Here is a 10,926-nt window from a genome sequence, read left to right as displayed (position 1 = left end):
TTGCAGGGAAAGAAATAAACAAAAAGCAGGAACAAACAAAATCCTAGACCGTCTGGTCACTGACTAAACAGATCAGCTTGTCCTGACTAACAACCGCTGAGCTTCCCTCAGCCGGTTAAACATATGTCCCCTGCAACCTTCTACTCACAATTCATGTCACTCTCTTTGAGCCCCTCATAGCTCGGGCTGTGTACTCCTCAGCAGGCTCTGTCTCTTCCCTACGGCCCACATGCTGTCTCCTAGGTAGAGCCCACATTAGACTGAGTCTCCATTTCATATACACACCTCCCTTCCCTCCTGCCTCATTACTTAAGAAGCAGGTGAGAGCTTCTGCAGGGTGAGCCAAGGAAATACACCCTTTCCTTGCCACACTGCCACACCTCATACATATCAACAAGCTGCCTTAACTTCATGAACCTTATCACAGGAGGCAGGAGCAGCGCAATTCTGTGTATTTTTTCCAACAAGAAATCATCTGCTGCTTATACTAGTCTGTAGACTGTGTAATAACCAGCAGTTCACACCATTCTTAATACTCTGTGAAATAGTGCAATTTTCTTTTTTTTTGTGGTGCTGCACGGTTGTGTCCTGCTGCTGTGAAAAAATAAGATTTTTCAGCGGACTGTAGTGCATTTTTCTGCCCTCATACGTACATACCACATACCTACAACAAAGCAGTCTACTATTTTGTATCTGTAAATCTAACAAGTCTAAATACTGGGAAAGTCCAGGCAAAAGTAATCACTGGCTGGTGTTTTACAAATATACATTTTCCAAGTGTACTGTAGCGCATTTTTTTGCCCTCATACGTACATACCACATACCTTCATCTAAGTAGTGTACCATATTGTACCTGTTAATCTGTCAAGGGCCTACATACTGTGAAAGTCCAAGCAATAGTACTCACCGGCTCCTGTTTTACAAAGATACAGAGTTTTTAATGCGTATTGTAGTGCATTTTTCTGCCCTCATCAGTGCATACCGCATACGTACATCCAAGTAGTGTACCATTTTGTACCTGTTAATCTGTCAAGGGCCTACATACTGTGAAAGTCCAAGCAATAGTACTCACCGGCTGGTGTTTTACAAAAATACAGAGTTTTTAGGCATATTGTAGCGCATTTTTCTGCCCTCATCAGTGCATACCGCATACCTACATCTAAGTAGTGTACCATTTTGCACCTGTTAATCTGTCAAGGGCCTACATACTGTGAATGTCCAAGCAATAGTACATACCTGCTGGTGTTTTACAAAAATACAGAGTTTTAATGCGTATTGTAGTGCATTTTTCTGCCTTCATCAGTGCATACCGCATACGTATATCCAAGTAGTGTACCATTTTGTACCTGTTAATCTGTCAAGGGCCTACACACTGTGAAAGTCCAAGCAATAGTACTCACTGGCTTGTGTTTTACAAAAATGCTGAGTTTTTAATGCTTATTTGTTACGCCGAGCGCTCCGGGTCCCTGCTCCTCCCCGGAGCGCTCACGACATTTCTCTCTCTGCAGCGCCCCGGTCAGACCCGCTGACCGGGAGCGCTGCACTGACATTGCCGGCGGGGATGCGATTCGCATAGCGGGACGCGCCCGCTAGCACATCGCATCCCAAGTCACTCACCTGTCCCGGCCCCCGGCTGTCATGTCCTGGCACGCGCGGCTCCGCTCCTTAGGGCGCGCGCGCGCCAGCTCTCTAAGATTTAAAGGGCCAGTGCACCAATGATTGATGCCTGGCCCAATCAACTTAATTAGCTTCCACCTGCTCCCTGGCTATATTACCTCACTTCCCCTGCACTCCCTTGCCGGATCTTGTTGCCTTGTGCCAGTGAAAGCGTTTAGTGTTGTCCAAAGCCTGTGTTCCAGACCTTCTGCTATTCCATTTGACTACGAACCTTGCCGCCTACCCCGACCTTCTGCTACGTCTGACCTTGCCTCTGCCTAGTCCTTCTGTCCCACGCCTTCTCAGCAGTCAGCGAGGTTGAGCCGTTGCCGGTGGATACGACCTGGTTGCTACCGCCGCAGCAAGACCATCCCGCTTTGCGGCGGGCTCTGGTGAATACCAGTAGCATCTTAGAACCGGTCCACCGACACGGTCCACGCCAATCCCTCGCTGACACAGAGGATTCACATCCAGCTAGCTGAATCGTGACATTATTGAAGCGCATTTTTCTGCCCTCCTAAGTGCATACCGCATACGTACATCTAAGTAGTGTACTCTTTTGTACCTGTTAATCTGTCAAGGGCCTACATACTGTGTAGTGTTGAGCAGCATAGGCCATATTCGAATTTGCGAATATTCGCGAATAAATGGACGAATATTCGCATATTCGTCATATTCTCATTGTATTTTCGCATATGCGAATATTCGCGTGTGCGAAAGTTAACATATGCGAAAATTTGCATATACAAAAATTAGCATAAGCGAAAACTCGCAAATGCGGAAATTAGCATATGCAAATTTTCGCATATGCGAAAATTTGCACACCAGTCTCACACATTAGTATTAGAGCCTTCTTACACCACATAAGCTGGAAGCAGAGAGGGATGATCACTGTGATGTGTACTGTGAAAAAAAAAAAAGAATATTCGTAATTACGAATATATAGCGCTATATTCGCGAATATTCGCGAATTCGCGAATATGCGATATTCGCAAATAAAATTTGAATTGCGAATATTCGCGAGCAACACTAATACTGTGAAAGGACAGCCAAAATTAATCACCGGCTGGTGTTTTACAAAAATTACAGAGTTTTTAGGCTCATTGTAGCACATTTTTCGGCCCTCATAAGTGCATACCACATACCTACATCAAAGCAGTCTACTATTTTGTATCTTTAAATCTGCAACAAGTCTAGATACTGGGAAAGTCCAGGCAAAAGCAATCACCAGCTGTTTTTTTTTACGAAAATACGTTTTCCAAGTGTACTGTAGTGTATTTTTTTGCCCTCATGCGTACATATCGCATACTTAAATCTAAGTAGGGTACTATTTTGTACCTGTTAATCTGTCAATGGCTGACGTACTGTGAAAGTCCAGCCAAAAGTACTCATCGGCTTGTGTTGTGGTCAGATACTTTTGTGGTAAGTGTACTGCAGAGCATTTTTCAGCCCTTATCAGTGAATACCACATACCTACATCTAAGCAGTGTACTATTTTTACCTGTTAATCTGTCAAGGGCCTACACACTGTGAAAGGACAGCCAAAAGTAATCACCTGTTGCTATTCTAGACAAATACTGTTTTAAGATTAGTGAAGCGTATTGTAAGCCCCTCATATACGCACTAAGTATGTCAGGCAGAGAAGTGCCAGGATGTGAACAGAGGAGTGGCAGAGGCCTAAATCCTTCAGGCAGAGGTTGCAGCAGACTAGGGGCAAGTGGAAGCAGGAGTTGCAGCGAGAGGCCTGAGCTCCTGTTATCAGCTAGTGGTCATATCTCGACCAGCAACCCATCTGCCATCGTCGATTGGTTAACACGGTCATCCACTTCATCACAAGTGACATGTGATGTCCCCAGTCAACAGTCATTGGGTTCCTCAGACACAACCCTGACTCTGCATGGCCCGGGAGCAGTCCCTGTCTTCCCATTGCTTGTGTCCTATGCTGTTCCCTCTTCTACAGAAGTATCCTATGCTGTGGGTTCAGCTCCACTATTCACTGAGAACGATCTGATAGAGGACAGTCAGCAGCTACTGCATAGCCAAGAAGGGGAGGAGACATGCGCCGTGCCAGCCAAGTAGTGATGATGAGAGTGACATGGGAGGCGGTGTTGCCTGGGTTCAGGGTCCTGAAGCAGACACTGTTGAGGAACCTTTGGAGGACATCAGGGACGTGCAGACGCCTGTTTATGATCATGAAGCCAATTGCAATTGGGAGTCGGGTGCAGAAGGGGCTTCGTCGTAATCAGAAGAAGAGAGTTGTAGGTTGCCCTTGAGGCAGCAGCTGAGCCAGCACGGCGGTAGCATAGTTGGCAGTCAGCGTGGTGGCGGAAGTGGAAATGATGTAGCTAAACGTGCCTGGGGGGAGACCAACTGCTTCGTGGCAGCCTAGCTTTCCGGGAGGTAGTGGAACAGGGGTTCCTGGAGATGGCGGCAGTTAGAGATGAGCATACTTTTCAAAAATTTGATTCGTCCGATTCGCCGAATTTTCCGAAAAGGTTTGCTTCGATCCAAATTTTTTCGCGGCGAATCTATATTAAAAAAAGCTATTTCTAGCCTACATACAGCCTCTATAGGGGTATAGAACACTTTTCTGTCTTCTACATGCATATCTGCTGGGGGAGTCTGCTGGGGGGAGTGAAATAATACTGTTATTCAGAATAACATGCAGATTACCGGCATTGCTTTTAGAATCACTGCCGCACAGCAGCACAATGACAGAGCCTGGTGGTGGCATCAGTGTCAGGAGACCATATAGTGACTGAATGCGTGGAGGTGTTGGCAGCATGAGGAGACCATATAGCGGCTGAATGGCACAGCGTGGAGGTGTTGGCAGCATGAGGACACCATATAGTGGCTGAATGACACAGCTTGGATGAGGCTGAAGCATGAGGACACTATATAGTGGCTAAATGACACAGCATAGAGGTGTTGGCAGCATGAGGAGACCATATAGTGTCTGAATGGCACAGCGTGGAGGTGTTGGCAGCATGAGGAGACCATATAGTGGATGAATGGCACAGCCCGGAGTTGCTAGCAGCATGAGTAGGCACTAGGCCTTCACAATCCCTAAGATTAAAAGATGAATTAAGAAATTTAAACCGAAGATTTTGGATAGCGGGTGCTACCTATGAGAAAATTTAAAATTCCCAGACCCAGGCCCCACAGCGGCATCAGTACACCATATATTGCCTGAATGACACAGCCTGGAGTTGGCTGATGCACGACTTTACACCAGGGCTTCACAATCCCCCCCAAAAACACAACAATTTTATAAATTTTGGAAAAAAGATTTTGGATAGTGGGTGCTACCTATGAGAAAATTTGAAATTCCCAGACCCAGGCCCTACAGCGGCATCAGTAACCCATATATTGCCTTAATGACACAGCCTGGAGTTGGCTGATGCACGACTATACACCAGGGCTTCACAATCCCCCCCCAAAAAAACACACAATTTTTGAAATTTTTGAAAAAGATTTTGGATAGCGGGTGCTACCTATGAAAAAAATTGAAATTACCAGACCCAGGCCCAGCAGTGCCATCATTTTTTGATTTGAAATTTAAAACAACCTTTGCGTGTCCCGGACCCCCAGCGTGTGGTACGAAGGACCAAATCCAACAAGCCCCCACAGCAACATCAGTAAAGCATATTTTGCCTGAATGACACAGCCTGGAGTTGGCTGATTCATGAGTACACAGCAGGGCTTCACAATTCCCCCCAAAAAAATCCAACAAGCCCCCACAGGGCTCATGTGGCCGAGAGATGTAGGGGCAACGTCTCCATTGCCCTGACCGGCCATTGTTTCCAAGATTTCTTGCCAAGGCAAACCATGTGAAGAACAGCGTGACACAGCCGTGACCTGCACACATGGTATGCTGAAGGGCCACTGAGACTTTTCCGGGCAGTGGAGGCTTAAGACACAGTGTAGGATGTGGAGGCGGAGTAGCACACTCTCACAGGACCAACGGGCTTACAGAGTGTAGCAGGAAGCAGGGCTTCAGAATCCCAAAGAAAAAACAACCATTTAAAAAAAAAATGTAAGAGTATTTAGGACAGCGGGTGCTACCTATATATTGCCTGAATGACACAGTCTGTAGTTGGCTGATGCATGAGTACACACTAGAGCTTCACAATCCCCCCCAAAAAACACAACAATTGTAGACATTTCTGAAGAAGACTTTTGGATAGCTCCACGAGCGAATATCTACATGAGCCAGTGGGAGGAGGAGATCATCTTTTCTGATGCCAACCCATTCCAATCACGCATCAAGTGGATGGGGAGGTATATAAATGATCTCCTCCTCATCTGGAAAGGGACAGAGAGGGCATTTGCAGAGATTATGAAATATATAAATTGTAATAATCTTAATCTCTCGTTTACGTCCACTATAACAGCATTTCCTTCCTGGATGTGTGCCTATCTACCAGAAATAACAACATTGTGGTAGCTCCATACAGGAAGGAAAATGCAGGGAATTCTATATTACAAGCTAGTTCTTGCCACCCATCACATGTTTTGGATAATATCCCCTTTGGGGAATGGTGTAGACTTAGACGTAATTGTTCCGAAGAGAGCACTTTTTTGAAAGGATCGGACTTACTTTTTGAAAGGCTGCAAGAGAGGGGGTATAGTACCTCTGTCTTTAATAAAGCTAGAAATAAAGCAGCTACTCTGGACAGACGTACACTTATATCACAAAAGCCATATAGAAAGGACAATAAAACACAGAACAATGACCTGGCTCCATACTTCATTACACAATATAGCAGGCAATACCATAAGATAGGACAAATTATTAGGAGCTATCTGCCTATCTTGGAGCAAGATCATATGTTCTGTGATTTGCTACAAAACAATGTCAGAATGGTGTCTAAAAGGGGACCTTCTTTGGGGACTACTCTCTCTCCAAGTATGTACAATAGTTCTACCATAAACAAGGGGAATGGTGAAGGTGGATGGCTTCGAGATCTTGGCAATTGGAAATGTGGCCACAATATTTGTGTCACATGCAAACATATGCATGTGGACAAACAGTTCCAGTCCAATTTAATGATAAAACTTATCAAATGAAAGATTATATTAATTGTAATTCTAAAAATATTATTTATTTAGCTTCCTGTGAAACATGTCATTGCCAATATGTCGGGTGCACTAGTAATACATTAAAAACCAGGATACACAGGCACATGTCTGATGCTAGAAATGCACTCTCATTTAACATCTCATCTTTGTCCAGGCATTTTAAAAATATCCATAATGGGAATGTGGATTCCCTGCGGGTCATGGGAATTGAAAGAGTTAAAAGACCCGCTAGAGGAGGCAACATGAGAAGATTATTATTGAATCGTGAGTCTTATTGGATGTTCATGTTGGGGACTAGGGAGCCCAACGGACTTAATTTACGTCAAGACCTCATACTTACTTACTAATGCTTGCCATCTCCACACTATCCCCACAGTTTTTTTCCCCCTATTTTTTCCCCCTATTTCTTACACCTCCACATTCCTTACTCATCTATACATAACCTTAATAAAACATACAACTTGTCAATAGGTTATTAGTAGGTATAGAAGATTGAATCCAAACTGTTAAGAAGGGGCTGGAGACTTTTTTCGTACACAACTTTGTATATATATTTTTGTATTTTTTGTATTTTTTCTACATTTTGTAACTAAGTATTGATATGTAATAGGTGGATTGTATGTCTGGATCCATGCCTCTTTTTATACTTATCTTGATCCTTCTTTTGTATTAATGATCATGTGACTAGATATAAGTCCATTATCACATTATGTTCTTATGCCATGACTAAGGGCTCAACAGCCCGAAACGCGTAGGTGATTTTCTACTGTACTACTTGTTATTCTGCATATTGAATAAAGCACCGGATTTTACCTGCCTCTATTGTGCCGGACCTCATCTTTGTTTATTCAGGCAATATATGGTTTACTGATACTGCTGCTGGGCCTGGGTCTGGGAATAAAAATTTTGTTATGGTAGGTAGCATTAGCTATCCAAAATCTTCATTTTAAATTTCAAAAATTCTTGTGAAGCCCTGGTGTGTACTCATGCTTCAGACAACTCCAGATTGTGTCATTCAGGCAATATATACTCTCTCAGCATTATTGCCATCTTGATACCAGACCAGTAATAAAAGGAATATTGCCAAGGACTTGCAGAAACAGGGAACTGTGGATACTGACCACCGGCTGTTGGAATTGACTTACTATCCTAGGTGGTAGATTTACCATTTTGAAGTTCCTCAGTTCCAGTAGGCTTTACGTCATTCATTCTTTGTTGTGGTTATACATTTGCAGAATTAAGTTGTATCATGTTTTCCTGTTCCTTCGATGAGCGAATGTCACTGGAACACACAATACTCATATTGTCATCTAATGAAGAATCCTTTTCTTCAGAGAACATATCTATAATTTTATTATTTTGAATGTCAGGTGGTATTCTGACAATTTTTTTGAAGCCCTGGGGTCTCCTCATGCTTCAGCCAACTCCAGGCTGTGCCATTCAGACACTATGATGGACATTTATCAACGGGTTTAGTCCGGTTTTCTTTACTATAATTGTCGCAAAATTGTTGCAACTGCGACTACGTGTGTTTTCGTGCGACAATTTGCATGAAGAACAAGAAAAGCAAGAAAATTCAAACTTGCTTACGTAGTAAATTTTTCAAAATGGATTTGCTTTAGTCGGGTATTTATCAACTGCGACAGTCGCAACTGCGCAACAAGGTTAAAAATTGACTAAATTTACTCCAGCTCAAACATGGAGTAGAAAAAGCTACTACCAAAGTAAAAAGGAAAAATTGCTTACGTGAAAGAAAATTATCAACAGGCTGAAACCAGTTGATAAATAGGCAAAAAAAAAGTAAGGAAAAAATTACAAAAAAAAAAGAATACATAAGCAAACATTGATAAATGTCCCTCCTACTGATGCCAACTCCAGGCTCTGTCATTGTGCTGACATGTGACATGGGACTCCTTGTTAGATTAGGTCCTTTGTACCCACACGCCGGGGCCCGGGCCACTAAAACTCGGGAGTTGAAAGTTCCATTTCAAAATCCTTGTCACGAACCGGCAGGACTGGTAGTGGATCCTCTGGACCAGAGAGGCGATGGCGCGGGCTGTACTGGAGGACCGGTTCTAAGCAGTTTCTGGTCTTCACCAGAGGCCGCCGCAGAGCAGGATGGATTTTCTGCGGCGGTAACTACCAGGTCGTGTCCCCCAGTAACAACTCGACCTCTCTGGCTGCTGATATAGCGTGGTACACAGGGAGAAGGCAAGAGCGTAGTCGGACGTAGCAGAGGTCAGGGCAGGCGGCAAAGGTTCACAGGCGAGTAGACGGTAGCAACGGGTTCGGCAACTGGCAAGGCAAACAACACAGTAGGGAATGCTTTCTCAGAGGCAAAAGGCACAAAGATCCGTCAAGGCAGGAAGGGGGAGGCAGCTTATACATGAGGGACACAGTAGGAGGTGAGGAACCAGCGCACCGATTACCGGTGCGCTGGCCCTTTAAATTTACTGAAGCCGGCGCGCGCGCCTGGATGCAGGAGTGCAGGGGGCCGTGCGCCGAGGATCAGGTGAGCCGGGCAGGGTCGCGGTGCGTTAGCGGGAACCTGCCGCCAAGCCAGCCGCGTCCCTGGAGCTGTGGAACCCGCGCTCCCGGTCAGTGCATCTGACCGAGAGACGCTGGGACTGAGGGCTGAGGCAGCGGGCGCTCCGGTCCGGAAGTGATGACCGGAGCACTGGCTGTGACAATCCTCAATTTCAATTTCAAAATCTTACAGTAGATTTATATTTAAAATTATTGTACTTCAATGGACTCCTCATGCTTCAGCCACCTTCAGGCTGTACCATTAAGACACTACATGGGCTCCTTATGCTTTCCCCACCTCTAGGCTGTGTCATTCAGCCAATATATCATTTTCTGATGCTACTGGGATTGGGATATTAACTCCAAATATGTTCTGTTAGCACTAGCTAACATAAATGCTTAATTGAGATTTCAAGATTGATCTTTCAATGTAAGGGGTTATGAAACCCTCTGTTGTACTGCGAATGTCTGCTCCTGACTGCTCCTGTGTCTTTCAGGAATTACTTGGCTTACTGATGCTTCTGGGTTTGGGCCTTAAATTTGTGGATGTTTAGCACGAGCTAAATACATGCTTAATAGAAATTTCAACTTTGACCTTCCAATGTAAGGGGTTATGAAACTCTCGGGTGTACTGCTGATGCCTGCTCCTGACTGTGTGTTTCTGGAACTACTTGGCTTACTGATGCTTCTGGGCTTGGGCCTTAAATTATTGGATGTTTAGCACAAGCTAAATACATGCTTAATAGAAATTTCAACATTGATCTTTCAATGTAAGTTGTTATGAAACCCTCTGGTGTACTGCTGCTGCCTGCTCCTGACTGCTCCAGTGTCTTTCAGGAATTACTTGGCTTACTGATGCTTCTGGGCTTGGGCCTTACACTTTTGGATGTTTAGCACGAGCTAAATACATGCTTAATAGAAATTTCAACTTTGACCTTTCAATCTAAGGGGCTATGAAACCCTCTAGTGTACTGCTGATTAGTGTTGCTCGCGAATATTCGCAATTCGAATTTTATTCGCGAATATCGCATATTCGCGAATTCGCCAATATTCGCCAATATAGCACTATATATTCGTAATTACGAATATTATTTTTTTTTTTTTATAATTTTTTTTTTTACAGTACACATAACAGTGATCATCCCTCTCTGCTTCCAGCTTGTGTGGTGTAAAGAAGGCTCAAATACCACTGTGTGAAACTGGTGTGCGAATTTTCGCATATACGAAAATTTGCATATGCTAATTTTCGCATATGCGAATGTTTGCATATGCAAAAATAAAACGCGAATATTCGCGAATATATGACGAATATTCGTCCATATATTCGCGAATATTCGCGAATTCGAATATGGCCTATGCCGCTCAACACTACTGCTGATGCCTGCTCCTGACTGTGTGTTTCATGAACTACTTGGCTTACTGATGCTGCTGGGCTTGGGCCTTACATTTTTGGATGGTAGCACTAAATAACATGCATCTTCAATAGAGATTTCAACATTCACATTTTAATGTTAGGGGTTGTGAATCCCTCTTGCGTACTTATGCTGCTGCCATTTTGCTTGTATGTGCCATTTAGCAACTGCATGGTTTAGGGATGCTGCTGAGCCTAGGACATTACCTATATATGTTTATGGTAGCACTAGGTACCATACATCTTCAATT

This window comes from Hyla sarda, chromosome 1 (genome assembly GCF_029499605.1).
Source record: "Hyla sarda isolate aHylSar1 chromosome 1, aHylSar1.hap1, whole genome shotgun sequence".
NCBI classification, from domain to species: Eukaryota; Metazoa; Chordata; class Amphibia; order Anura; family Hylidae; genus Hyla; species Hyla sarda.
The sequence above is the reverse complement of the archived record's forward strand: the minus strand, read 5'-3'. Positions refer to the sequence as shown.